General features: G+C 37.5%; 1 long non-coding RNA gene across 2 annotated transcripts; it reads left to right on the forward strand.

Annotated features, from left to right (window-relative positions):
* Positions 1–515: 515 nt before the first annotated feature.
* On the forward strand, positions 516–8,732 carry LOC136790312 (uncharacterized). Of its 2 annotated transcripts, none has more exons than XR_010829962.1 (4): positions 516–3,088; positions 6,765–6,897; positions 7,092–7,132; positions 7,835–8,732. It is a non-coding gene; the product is annotated as an uncharacterized lncRNA (long non-coding RNA). The 2 variants fall into 2 exon arrangements; XR_010829963.1 differs by lacking the exon at positions 516–3,088 and adding an exon at positions 3,135–4,880.
* The last annotated feature ends 5,375 nt before the right edge of the window (positions 8,733–14,107 follow it).

Here is a 14,107-nt window from a genome sequence, read left to right on the forward strand (position 1 = left end):
AGATGATTCTTATCCTGATTATAAAAGCTGGAACAGAAAGTGGTTTGCTTGTAGAAACATTGACATTGTTTGTGTTGTTTTGTTCTTGGAAATATTATGCAGAGAAATGTCACTACATAATGAAAACCGTTTCAGGTCATATATTATAATATGGGTCCCTACATTTTGACTTTGTTATACTACTAACACCTGTGCCAAACTACAAAGATAAGTTCTTGGTATTGCTACTATTATGAGGCAGCCATGAAAATGGGCTATTTTTATTCATTTCAATTTCATAGAGGGTAAGAAGGAAAAGGGGTGATGGGGAGGAGTCATGACACTTTCTTCCACGTTTATAAAAGAATAAACATATTGGGGTAAACAAGTGCATTCATATTACAGAGACCCTGCCAGTTTAACCTGATTTTATACATGTAATAATAATAATAAATTTTAAAAAAAAGCTTTTTTTTTTTTTTTTTTTAATCTTGTGAGTAGCAGTTACTTTTGTGGCTCATGAGGAGAGAGCCTGATACTGCTCTTAGTGGTGTTTGCTTGATGTACTAATTCAGATAAAGTAAAAGCAGAAGATAACTTCCAGCTAAGGTATTGATGTTTAGCTTGGGTGCCTAGCACTGGATGGTAGTGTTAATAGCATCTTGTGCACTATAGCTAAGCCTTGAGCAAATTAATGCTGATCTTCTAGCAATAGGAATCAGTTCCTCCAGACTGTAAATACTAGACTACAGTTTGAACTTATTCCTGCCACTGAGAAGTTATTCATGGAAATATATAGCTGAGGTGGTTGAGGCTGATTTTTTTTTTTTTTTTTTGTGAATGTTTATTTACAATCTAGTGGAGTATGCCTTACTGCTTTTGAACTTGCTAACCTGTCTCTTCCTCAAGCTCTTATGAAGCGCATAGCCTTTTTCTTGCTTCAGTTATGTTGACTGACCAGGCCATGAATTTTCATGATGATTCTCGTGCAAAATCCTATGTTCTGCTTTCAATTATCTGGGAATGTTATGTGTGCAAATGCATAGCTGCTGAGTTAGGCTGTTTCATTTTCTGTTCTTGTTTCGGATAAAGCTTATTCAAATGCTTCTGTAACCCTAAATATTTCACAGCTTTCCCTCACTCCTTTTATTTCTGTACTCGAGGGTACAACATTAGAGAACCAGCTCCTGCTGGAAGACGTCTGCACAAAATGTCCTTGCAGGCAGTCGATGCCACTCCTCATCTGGCAGGATAATGCCCCGTAGACCCCTCCACTGCAGGGGGCTGCCTCAGCGACTCCCCACCACCTGCCAAGGACAGACCCGACTTGGCTCTGTGTACAGTGCTGTGGGGAGTTAGGCAGCGGGCTGCCAGGCTCAGAGAGGCGAACACACTCAAATTAAACAGATATGCTCTCCATTCATGTTGCTAAGAAATGAGAGAGAGGTCTCTGTGTGTGAATCGCAGCATTTGAGCTTAGCTTGGTAGGCTGCATGGTAATACTTGTCCCTGATGACAGAAGGCATCTAACATTGCCGTAGGTTTAACGTTCTCAGGCAGCGCACTTTCTTCCTGGTATTGGTTTCTGGGAAGGATGAGCTGTCACCACTCTTGATGTGTGTAGAGAACAGAGGTCTCCTGAGATAAGGTTGTTCATTATGCTTCCTGAAGAACCATTAAATTTCTATCAGTGCAATGTGATCCACTCCTTGGGTAGAGATATTGTTTTCTGAGCCTTTTCTTCTATCCTAACCTCCACTTCTGTGATTTTTTTTCCTAAATCTACAATCAGGAAGAATGTAGAAATATGTAAGTAGTAATAATGCGATATTTTCATGCAGAATCTTACAGTGACAAGATGAAACAAATTATGCATTCTTGCTGCATTATCTGGTATGTATTAGCCTTTATAAAATGAGACATCATTCATATCATGCTGCTTTGTGTACATTTGTTGGATTCTGGATGCAGTGTTCTATTAAAAATACATCAATATTGTGCCAGTATTTCAAGGTAGTTGGTAGTATTACATGGTAACAACTGTGACAATCTATATTTTGGTTGAGGTCGTTTGGACTGATTGATTTTAAAATTAAAAAAAAAAAGTTGTTTTTAGTTATTGAAAAGCAATTGAAGTAAATTTAAACATTAAGTTATATGCATCTGAGGTCTGCGTGCATGATCTACTTATTAGTGACTGCATTAAAAAATGTGGAGAATTTTTATGCATAACAATAATGTTGTGCATATACTGGCTATATTTTTAAATGAAATAATATGTTCAGAATTACTCCTATATTCTAAAGTGGTTTTGGCTGTAGAAAATTAAAAGTGTTGGGGATCTTTTTAGAGGGAAGCTTTTATATTCATAGACAATTTTATAATGCAAATAATTGCAGAAAGTTATTCAGGTAGGTAGCGTGTCTTTATTAAAGTATGTAGTGCATTTTACAGGATTGTTTCAATCTTTTTTGCTAATCTGAGCATCTGGTGAACAAATTAATTAAACTTGAGTTTATAATTTCAGAAACCAGATTTTCTTAAAATACATATTCAGCCCAGCTGCTAAATCTCTCTTTCTGGGTTATTTCACACATGCTTTGTGATTAATTGTAATGCTAAGGGTAAATTCAGACCATTATACAGATGAGATGCAGCTTAACACTGTTCACAGCCTTTATTAGACTCTGTATGTGTGTTTGATCACATGAAGTAATTGTGCTTATCTTGTCAATGCAGATGATCTCTGACCTTCACATTTGTTTATCTTTTGAGTGAAACATGTTATGTGTGGTGATTTCTAATCATCTCAGCGAGACCGACAATGTTTAGATGTAAATACATCAGTGCAAGCAGTGTAGGTCTGTGGTCTCATTCAGCAGCATGTTTGTGACATGAGTCACGATTTAATAATTGGGAGGGCAAATTACTTGACAGCTGTCTCAACAGAGGAAATAAGGATTGTTTGCATTGTTAATTAGCATTTCTTTTTTTATTTAATTATGGCACATTTCAAACATACTTAGTTAATTTTTTGGCACTTTTCAAAAGGCTAGAACGCTTTTGTCCAAAAAAGAGGAACATACCCACTGGGAGGCTTTCCGACTGGGTGAGTTTGAGATCAGCACTATACACGTAGCCGTTGTGGTCCTAAGAGTGAAGGGAAAGTTAATGGTATTGTTCTGAGTTATCGTACTCCTCAAGGAAAGGCTGCTAAGGGTACTATTTGTTGCTCTGTACGTTTTAGTGCTTATATTTCTAAACGTTTTTATAGGCTCAAGACTAAACTGTAGTCATTTGATAATATGAATCTTCTGGGAAAGGCTGTTTATGATATTTTTAAGGGAAGACTAAAACATTATTCCTAGAATGCTGAATATTAGCAAAGCCAATGGAGACACTGAAATAGCCAAATATAGACTGTGTAAAGGTATTTCTTGAAATCCAAAGCGATGCCCAGGTGTTAATCAGATTTGTGTTGTCTAGGCTTTATGGGCCAGCTAAACTCCTCATCATTGATGCGGAGGTCTTGCACTACTCCTTCTCACATGGTGAATTTCAGCCTAAAGTAGTCCCTGAGTCCCTTTTCACAGTAGTTCTAGCTTTTAAGACCTGTGGAAAAAAAATCTATTTTTCAAGTCTGGTCATACTGTTTTTTTGGGGAAAAAACATGGGGAAAGTAATACTTTCTAAATAATTCAACCTACAGTTAACTTTGATGAAGGTGGATAACAACCAGCAGCAATTCACTTACAGCTCCACTTTCAGGATCTGAACAAAATCTGTGGTACTATATGCTAACAGGATGTTAAAAAGTGCTTAGAAATGGGGAACAAAAAACAAACGAACAAACAAAACAGTACAAAGATAATGCATGCAGTAAGTAGCATATTACAAGTGCTATAAAACGTTTCACATTTTCTTTTACTTAAGCTTCTGTAATCTCATTGTGTGGCAATGAACCTCTAAATATAAAGAGGGGATAGAGGTTAGGAGACAGCTAGGTCTGTATTACTGATAGGTTAGGACAGTAATACTACTTACCTACACAACTAGAAGTCATAGGATCGGCATAGTTTTTACTGCTACTTTTCAGGGCAGGTAGCTTGTCTGAGGGACAAACAAGTATCATTCAAAATAAGACAAGCTAAGATGACCAGTTTTTGACTGTGTCAAAATATGCTCTGTATGTTAAGAGGCAAAACAACTCAAAACTATTTCCAAGCTTTAAAGAAAAATAATGAAAGCCCTATTTTATGTCTTCACAAAGTTTATCATTGATTTGAGTAGCTGTACAATAGATGGACCAAAAACAAAACAAAAACTTCAGGATGTGGTTTGGAATATTTAACAGTTATACAGAAAAGGAATCAAACACATTTTTGTGACACTGTTTTCCAAGTCGAACTTCAACTCTTAAGGAAGAAGGATAGAACTCAGTGAAGGGATTGTAGTAGACAACTTGGGTGTGAAAGGAGCAGATCCATAGTTTCCCCAGAGCAGCCCACTTAATGGAGCAACTAAACTCCTCAGCTGTGACAAATAAGTAAAGATCAGATGTTCCTGCAGTGAGACACACTGCTCTCTGTTTTGAGTTAAGAGATGCTAATTGCTAGTAGATTACTCATGTGGAATTATTTCAGTGAGACTTTATTGGATGTTTTGGTAGGTTTAGGCTTATTTTATTTTATTTTATTTATTTTATTTTATTTTTCCCATCTTCTTTTTGTACAACTTCCTAATCTTGGAATTTGTTTGAATGTATCAACTTCATGTATCCTGTCCTTTAAGAAGTGTGGTCTCATGGAAGAGATTCTCCTCACCTGACTTTATATACCAATCATCAAAGATCTGTGCTTTTTACAGTTACCTTGTTTTCTTTCTGCAGTCAGTGGAAAAAGGTAGGAATTTTCAATAATGATTCATCTGAGCTATTTTTAGATGAGAGGAATCACATTCTAAAAATGCCTATTTATTTCCAGAGACACCGAGTGACTAGCTTAGACTTGTGCAGATGTGTGTTTTCAGATGAATCCCACCCAAGATGGTCTCACAGACACTGGGTACTTTGTTTTTCTGGAGACGCAAATCTGTTTACAAGTGGAGCATGACTTGTAGTTTGGCTACCTTACCCTCTTTAGGCATGTTTCAGGATATTTGGGAGTGGAGGTGTACTTTGTTCTAAGCAGGCACAAAGCCATATCCTTTCCATAACAAAGTGCTACTATGTAGTTGGTGGTAATCACATGCTAGACAGGTATTAAAATGTTAAGATTATTTTCCATGATTTACCGTAAATATTTGTAATTCCACATTTTCTATGAAGCTTTGTGGAGTGTATGAATATTCCTGTTTCCAGTCCCATGTTACTTCCAGTTATGTGGCACTTTTAAGCTTTTTTAAGGTAAAAGATTTTCAGCTTTGAGGTGCTCAGGTACGTCTGACCAAATGCCTTGACATACTAAAATGCAGCTGTATATTTGATGTTCTCAAGGTCTATTGAGTTTTGTTTGAATGGACTGAGAACTAGGTAATCCAAACTCAATCCTAAATAAGAGTTTTCTCAGATACTCATAACAGAAGAAGCTTGAACGTGGATGTAGTCTAAAACTGTGAGGAGACAATTGGTATGTAAAAATGCATGGAGTGAGCAATTGTCTGTGTCGGTGAGGAGTGATACAGAATGCTTGAAAAATGTAAAGTTCAGCTTAAAATTTAACTCTGTATGCCTAGCTTTTAAGAAACTTCCTAGAGTGTTCAGATCTATTGGGCTGTTTAATATTCTCCTGTGAGAAGCACTGTGAGCTGCATCACTGGGGAATTTAAAGTCATGCCAGAATAAAGCATTAGAAAATACACTGTAGAAATGTATTCTGCACTGGCAGATCAGGAAGCTGACTTACATAGAAGGTCTTTCCCAGCTTGAATTTAAACAAGATTGTGGTCCTATGATTGTGAAGATGAATAAACTTCCACCGTTAAATCATCTTTTTAGTTTGTAGCTAAGATGCACCTGCTACCACTGTTTTTTTTTCTTAAAAAAAAAAAAGTCATTTGGACTGTTTCTGTAAATATATATACACACACACATATATATATATATATAAAAAAATCCTTTTGTGTGCTCCCCCCCCCCCCCCCCCCCCGCCCCCACCAACCGTTTCACTTGCTCAGCTGTCTTTCTGCTCAGCCATCCCTAGGAGCCGTTTGTTGATTCAGCCGCTTATTTGTTTGAATCTATCAAATTAACTGCAGCAGACTAGTCTGGCCATGTATAGAATACTGAAGCATCAAGTGTAGTGAAGCACTGCTTGCAATGTTTGATCAGCACCCATATGTAATTTCTTGGGGTAAGCATGGGGTTCACTTGAAAAGGCTGCCACTAAACAGATACTGAAGGAATTAATTGTCAGCTTTTGAAGTACCCGTGAAATTGTCAGAGACATGTTCTGCAAAGATAGGTATGGTCACTTGCAACAGGCATAGAGTTAAAAATGTTCTGAAAAAGCAGCTAGCTTTCATCCAGTAGAGTTATTTAGCAAGTCATGGTAGACCAACAGAGGCTGTGTGGCTTCATGGTATTTTTTAAGATGTAAGGATTAAGACTTATCAAATTTGGGACTGTATATTCTCATTTTCAGTAGCGTAGGGGAAGTGGACTTAGCTATTACGCGTAAGAGTAACTGGAGAACCTTCAGTAGGCTGTTTCTGTGATTGAATATATCACTGTTTTGAGCAATTTATATATGTGAATCTTTAGTCTGTCCTGTTTCTTTTATTTGCAGCCTAGGAACCAGAAAGAACACACTTCCTGTTGGACAGCACTGCCGTTCATGGGGTGGTAACAAAGTTTTGAAAAACATGGGTTATCAAGAAATACCAGATGTATTAGTTTCCATAAACCTACCATATATCTAGGTATTTCCCAAAGCATATTGCCTTTTTCTTCCTGGAAATTGTGTAAAGTGGGGGCAAAAAAAAAGTGTTTAGTAATTTGTCTGGGATTTCTGGTGTCCTGGTAATCGAGTTGGAGCAATAGCTCTAGATAACTAGAAGTCCCAGAAGGATGACCACTGCTCATGCACAGATCATCTGTGTCTTTTTTTTCACAGAAAGGAAAGTTTAATCACTCCCTAAAGGCACGATTTCAAAGGTATGAAAGCTCTACTATTTTTGATTAGCCTTTTTTTTCTTACGAGCCTCATAAAATTTTCTATCCCATACATTGAAACAGTCTCCTTATATGAGAAAACTATTTAAAATCCATACAGGTATACTATTATTTAGTAATTTTTGATTAAATTATATTGTCTTGCCCACTCTTTCCATAATATAACTAGAGCATACTTCCTATCTTCCCCTTCTAGCTCAGTACGGTCTTTTTTTAGATCCCAATGAGATTGTTGGTAGATTCTACAGTAACTTTTTGTGGTGCATGCTGTGTTACAAATAATAATACAAACATGGTAAGCTATTGAGCATGTACGCAAATAATGAATATTCATTCTTCCAATTGTTCACAAAAGTTATGTATGTAAAAATGAAATTGTACTCTTTTTATGAAAAGATATTGTCTATTGTAATAGTATAGAGGAACACTCATTTGTTTTTTTTTGGTGTGGATGAAAATGCAGAAATACCCACTGAAATTAGAAACTGTACATAAGGAATTGAAATAATGACTCAAGCTGGAATTTGGCCAGTGCAGCACCTCAACAGAAGTGCTGTAAGATGCACAGTGAAATGTAGATGTTTTAGATATCGCTTAAAAGTATTACATCTGTAGCAGGACAGTGCTTGGTAAGATAACCAAATTTCACTTAGGTCTTATACTCAGTCATCTATCTTGGCACAGAGTACTGTACATACAGCAGTCATCCCTCACATCAAATCTATTGAAGATCATCATAAAAGGCTGGAGTGGACTCTCTCTCTCAAAAAATATACTTCGTGTTTCTTTATCTCTCGTGCTCAGTGGCCGAAGAATTGGGTGATGGAAGAGATAAGACATTTCTGTCTGGTACCGATTCCAAGTTTGAAATAAAATCGACGCATAACAGCAGTTCTAAGTTCTGTGCATAGCATTCATCCTGTTTTATGGAGGTTGCTATGACAGATAAAAAGGATTTGAGAAATCTAAAATAAATTAATTTGACTCTTGTTATAAGACTCTTATCAAATCCAAGCCAACTCCATTCTGGAATGGATCTGCAACTGCTGAATGTAAAAACAAGGAGCAGGAATTGCTGCACCAGTTCTAGTAACAGTTTCTGAGAATATTGGAACCTTGCTGCTCCCAGATATTGCTAGGGGACGTTCTCTGTCTGTCTATCTATCTATTTATTTAACTTGCTCTCTAAATTGCTATGTGAACCAGTGTTAACTTGTACATTTAGTCTGAAGTAGAAGTAATCAGCATCCTGCTTTGCAGAACAGCAGTGCAAGAAATTAAGTATTATATTCCTCTTGTAATCTTTTATATCCTTTTTTCTTTTCTTTAATATGTACAAATGTGAGGATACATATTTCAATTTGCATTGCCTTGAGCCAGGAACAATGCAGACAATTGTTAACCTATCCTTGCTGGTACTGTAATGACTCCACCATAGCATTCTGTGTTGAAGAGAGAATTTTGCCTTATGAAGAAATGCAGAGGATAGGATGATACACTTACAGAAATACAACAGGTTTCATCCTCACGTGAACTTAACAGAGGAAGTTAAGTATCATCTCTGGACTTGTCTTTATGTGGTTGCTTTTCATCTGAATAAACAGGGCTGCATTGATTGGGAAGAGCTGTATACACTGCAGCTTTTTGTTCTGCTCTGAATCAGTATATTTGGACCAATTTTACTGCCGTTGGAACCAGAAGTGATTTTGTATCAGAAGAAATAATTTTGCAGGCAGGCCTCACTGCTTAGAGATATTTTCTTGGCTTACCAGCTGCTTTCCTAGACTGCTTTTATGTGGTGCAGACAAGCCTTTCCATGGCACTTCTATCATCCATGTTTGCAGAGAACAGATACTGGCTTCTCATTCTGAATGCTGGCTGAAAGCAGGGTTCTTCATTACTGATCTCAAATGCTCCAGGAGTCAACAACATCATCTTCTCCTGATAACTCCTTTGTGTGCCTGATCATTATGCAAGCATAATGCTTTCTAAATGCTTTCTCCCTGTGGGAAAAGATCAACAAGAAAATTAAGAAGTTTTCATGAATAGGGGTATTTTGTTTTGAGACCATTATGAAGCTATCACTGTGGATAAATTATTAGGGCCATATTTGGGTGCCACATTGCCTAGGGGTTTCATGGAAGTGTGTCAAGCAAGGATGGAAGTTATGTCTCTGGTATCCCTGAACTGATTGTCTGCTATACAGAACTGAATAACTTTTATAAAACATTGTAAAATGTTAGTGGTGAGTCTCATTTTGTAGCACCGAAGAATCAATCCTGGGTACAGTGGGGCAGAGGACTTCCTGCATGAGAACGTGCCCCAGTGCTCATCTCACAGGAGTCATGGAGCCATGCCAGCTTGACCTGTGCTCTACCAGCCAGGCTGCCAACCCTGGCAACACTGATGGGCAGGAACTAACCCGTGCTGTGTCTTGTATTTACTCAATGTACTGTGATTTGCAGTTGACATTTGCATATGCAAATAGATGATGTCAGGTTTGAAAGATGTGAAGAGGCATAATATTCAATTTCTGCTCCATCCCAACTCCCAAATTTTGCATGAAAACAAGGGCTCCTGAGTATGATCAGTGAAGGTGCCTCTCTTGCTGGTGTCCTCTCTCGCCTTACAAATTGCTTGCCCATGTATGCTTTACTTATCTGTTTTACAAAGGGAGTCCATCTGTGTCCACCACTTGGCCTGAAGTGTCCTCACTTCTGACTTAAGCCCTGTGCTTCTCTACATTTCCATGCTGGTCATTGTGGCCTCAGTTCATTTTCTGAGTGGAAAGGAAATACTAAAAAGAAAATAAATAAAAATAGAGCAAGTTCTTTGAACGCTAACGCCATTAATACCTGCATGTAAAGTAGAAGCTCCATTTTGATAGAGTTATTAACACAGAAAATGGGCATGCTTTCACCCTAAAACATGTATGGTCCTTTCTATCAGCATACCCAGAAAATTATTTCTGCATCAGTATTTCCAGAAATACTTAAATTAATAACACAACTCTCAAGTGCTTTTAACAATAAAGTCAAATCAATGCAGCTGGTAGTGCTCAGTATGCAGCTCTGTGGTTTATCCTGTACACAAACAAGAAAAAATGAAGAAAAAGCACAAATTACAGCCATGGTTTCATACCTGCACCTGCTTCAAGCTCATTGCAAAGTAGCTTTAATGTCATGGCAAAAGCTGAGAATGTCCATGTGGGGAGTACAGTCAGATTATGGAAAAATAGTAATCTGTGGGGGCTCCGATACCCATCCTCGCCAGCAACGAGTACCACAGAACAGTGTCTCAGTGTGCAACATATATACTGGGGGGAGGAGAGGGGGGAGGTAAAGGGGACGGGAGGGACATAAAAATGGAAGAGGCCTTCAGAGAGTCTGACAATGCTGACTGCTTCCTGAAAATCCAGTCAGTGTAAACTTTTCAAGAACTACCCGTGTTGATAATAAGGGGAGTATAGAAGGAACAGCTCTGGCTGTATCTCAGAATATTATCTAGGGTTTTTCTCCCCTAGTCTACAAGTAACTTATGGCTTGTAGTGAAGTAAAACAAGAAGTTTTTTCAGGCATGTTTCATCTGAATTAAGTCCATCTGAATTTAAGCATGTAATAGAGGTACCTAAACAAGAAGCTCAGTCATCCTGAATGCCTTCCGTGGCATGTCTCTTGAGGAGTGATTCAGTAACCCACAGTCAAATACTCCTGCAAAATATTTTCCTCCTTGTGCTGTTTAATGGGTCTAAGGCTTGCTTGGAGAGCTTGCTCGCTTACTTTAGGTCTGTGTTTGCAGTGTTAAATGCTTATTTTGCCAGACTATTTTATTATGAGTATCTGCAAATGATTAGAGATTATCATTGAATGAATGTTATGTGTCTGTTAAGGGAATAGAATTATTAAAAAGCTCTAATTCTTCTTGTCTTCTATATCTGTAGATTATCTAGTATGTGATCTTTGTTATCTAGTGTGTGATCATTAGAATTTCTAGGACTCTGGATATTTTATTCTGTGACTGTGTGTATGTTAAGTATCCATGTAAAATGGTGAATAAGAAATTGAGTGCCACTGGAAAAAAAAAAAAAAAAAGCTAGCCAAGATCATTTAATTACAGCTGTTTATTTTGAAAAGGCTGAAGACCACTGAACAATGTGCTGAATGGAATGAGTAAGAATTGCCACCCTGTGCTTTGCATGTTAAAAGTAATGAGGGCAGTCCAAACAAAATTATTTGCATTCTGTCCAGCTTTGGCTTGAAAACACCATACAGTTCCACAGAATAGCTTAATTGCCTAGTATAGCATAATTGCCAGGCATGGGGAGTAATATAATTTACATGTGTGACCACGCAATGAACCAGGGAAACTGCTCGGTTTTAACAGCTTGGTTTTGACTTATCTGAGCTTCAGAATCATTACAGTTTTAAATCCCTGTGCTGGTGGCTGCAGCAGTACCTCATGTTGCATCTTCCTGCATCCTGGCATTATGGACCTGTGGATTTTGTGGGTCCCCCAAACCGTCAAACGGGGGAAATGCGGCTTGTGTCTGAGAGGCCCTGCGTAGCAGTGGGAAGGGTCTGTGTCTGCGAGTGATCGGCCCCTTGGCTCTGTCCCGCTGCACCTCAGTCTCTGGGGAAACAGGGTGAGAAAAGCTGGGTGTGCGTGCTGGGGAGGGTTGTAACACGCTACTACAACTGAGCTGCTGATAATCTAATACAAATTCTGAATCATGGGAAGTTTTAAACAATGCACTGTTATTGACTGCTTGTCAGTAGCAGTTTTGTTATTTATTTCACAGACTTCCCCAGGATGCTCTAAAAAATGAATAGAAAGATACTGCCCAAGCATTTCAGCCTACTTTGTGAAGTGTAATTGCCATACACGCGCTCACCTATGCCACCTGCAGTAGGAGGTGATTCTCAAAAGTTAGAACAGCAAACGGAAAGGGTTACGTACTTAGGTAAGGCTGTGTCTGGGAACAAGCCTCTATCTGTCATATAGTAGTTTCTTGTAAAATTGTTTATGTTCCTATAATTTCACATTGCTGATGCATCGTCCATTTGCTTCTATTTAAATTTTTGAACAGACACCCTTATTTTGTGATGAGTCTTCTGTTGCTGTGTTCAAATATATGTAAAGATCAATATGATTAAGAAATAGGTGCCTTAAATTCTAGCATTGAGAATAACAAAAAATTTATTCCAGATTTGAAGCATAAATTTTATCTCAGATGGTAACATGCTGTCAGTGCCTCTTTGCATCAGCACTGATTTTAATTTTTATTTTTTATTTTTGCCTCACTGTTGGGTTCATCATACCCAACACGTGGTGACAGCTTATATCTATCTTATTATGATCCCGTTATAAACAGGAGAAAGCTTGCCATTTTAGTAGTGGGACTAGGCCTCTTATGTTATTAATTTTGTTTGTTTGTTGCTTTTTGGGGGATGTGGTGGTGGTGTTTAAATCCAAAGTTATCAAAAAAGGAGAGTCATCTGTGGAATGCAGCATGTTTTGCCTTTAAGACTTGGGTGGAAAACACAAAGATGAGAATGGAAATAGCCAGAGAAATCCAAGATTCTACCAATAACCAAACCAAAAACTAAACAGCGTGTGTGTTTTGGCATGGTGTGGCTAGTGTCATTTTCACTTACAAAACAAACAAAAAAAGACCAACATGACTTCCACTGCAAGTACAGAAGGTTGGTTCAGATCCTCCTAGAAACTGCTTTCAGACTTGGCTGTCAATTCAGTCTTCATTTCTGAATCTCATTTATGCACCTTGCTGGGGAAGAAAAAATCACAGATGCCTATATACAGATTTATTTGGAAGCAGACTTCAGCTGTCAGGTTTACATTTTTTGGCCTGAGTTACAGTTACAGTGGAGTAAAGCTTGCACTTTAGGTCTTACTAAAAGGTAGTTTAAGCTGATAGTGATATTGGCAATGACCCCACTGAATTTTGGATTTATTTTTCTTGTTAAGAGAAAATCACCTTTTAATGTAATTTTATTAGAGACAGATTGCATGACCTCGTGTGTACCTTTTAATACACTATCTACACATTTCTTATTCCATATGCAATATTGAAAACATTGTGGGCATATATGCATTTAAAATGCATTGAAATGGAATTCAAATTATTTTTTATGTAGACTTCATCTTCTCAGTTAATTCAGTTCAAACACAATTGGTTTTCAATTGCACTAAGGGCATGAATATTCTGTGATTTTATTGCCAAAAATTACAGAAAAGGTACTTTGGCGCTTTCTCTAATTGTTGCTAGTAGAACTTTAACTTTCTGGCAGATAAATCTTGTTTGTAATGACTTTTTTTCTTTTTCTTTTTTTTTTTTTTTTTTCCTTCTCCCCCTCTGGTTGTAGCCTTCAAGAGAACTTTTGGGGAAAGGGAGGGGCTTTTTGTTCATTTTTCTTTTTTTTCTTCTTTTTTCTTTTAAGTCTTCATATTGGCTAGGATTTATTATTTTGACTGCAGGTTTTCCCCATGTGACCCTGTCAGTTTTATATTGGCTGTTGCTTTTTGAATACACTGAGGATGTATCAGGTGATAATGATGCAAAATTTTCATCAGTGCTGTCTTTATTCAAATAGTCTTTGCTCTTCTCTTTCCTTGAACTTTTCTTGGATAGCTATAGGCAAATTCATTATCTATTTGCAGTGAATATTCTGTATGCCATCTGTGATGTGAAGGGGGTCAAGTGGGATCATGTATCAGTTCAGCCTGCCAAGTATTATATCACAAAACAGTATTAGTTCCTTTCAAAAACAAACAAACCAAAAATCAGCTAACCAACCAACAAAAAACTTCACCAAATAAATGAAAAGGCTAACAAACAAACAAAACCCCATACCTGAGGAAGACAGATAGTCATCTACAAAAATGAAAACAAATTGCAAATAAATCTTATTCTTTTTTTTTATTTTTTTTCCTCAACAG

The sequence above is a fragment of the Anser cygnoides genome, chromosome 1, assembly GCF_040182565.1.
Source record: "Anser cygnoides isolate HZ-2024a breed goose chromosome 1, Taihu_goose_T2T_genome, whole genome shotgun sequence".
In the NCBI taxonomy this organism is placed as follows: Eukaryota; Metazoa; Chordata; class Aves; order Anseriformes; family Anatidae; genus Anser; species Anser cygnoides.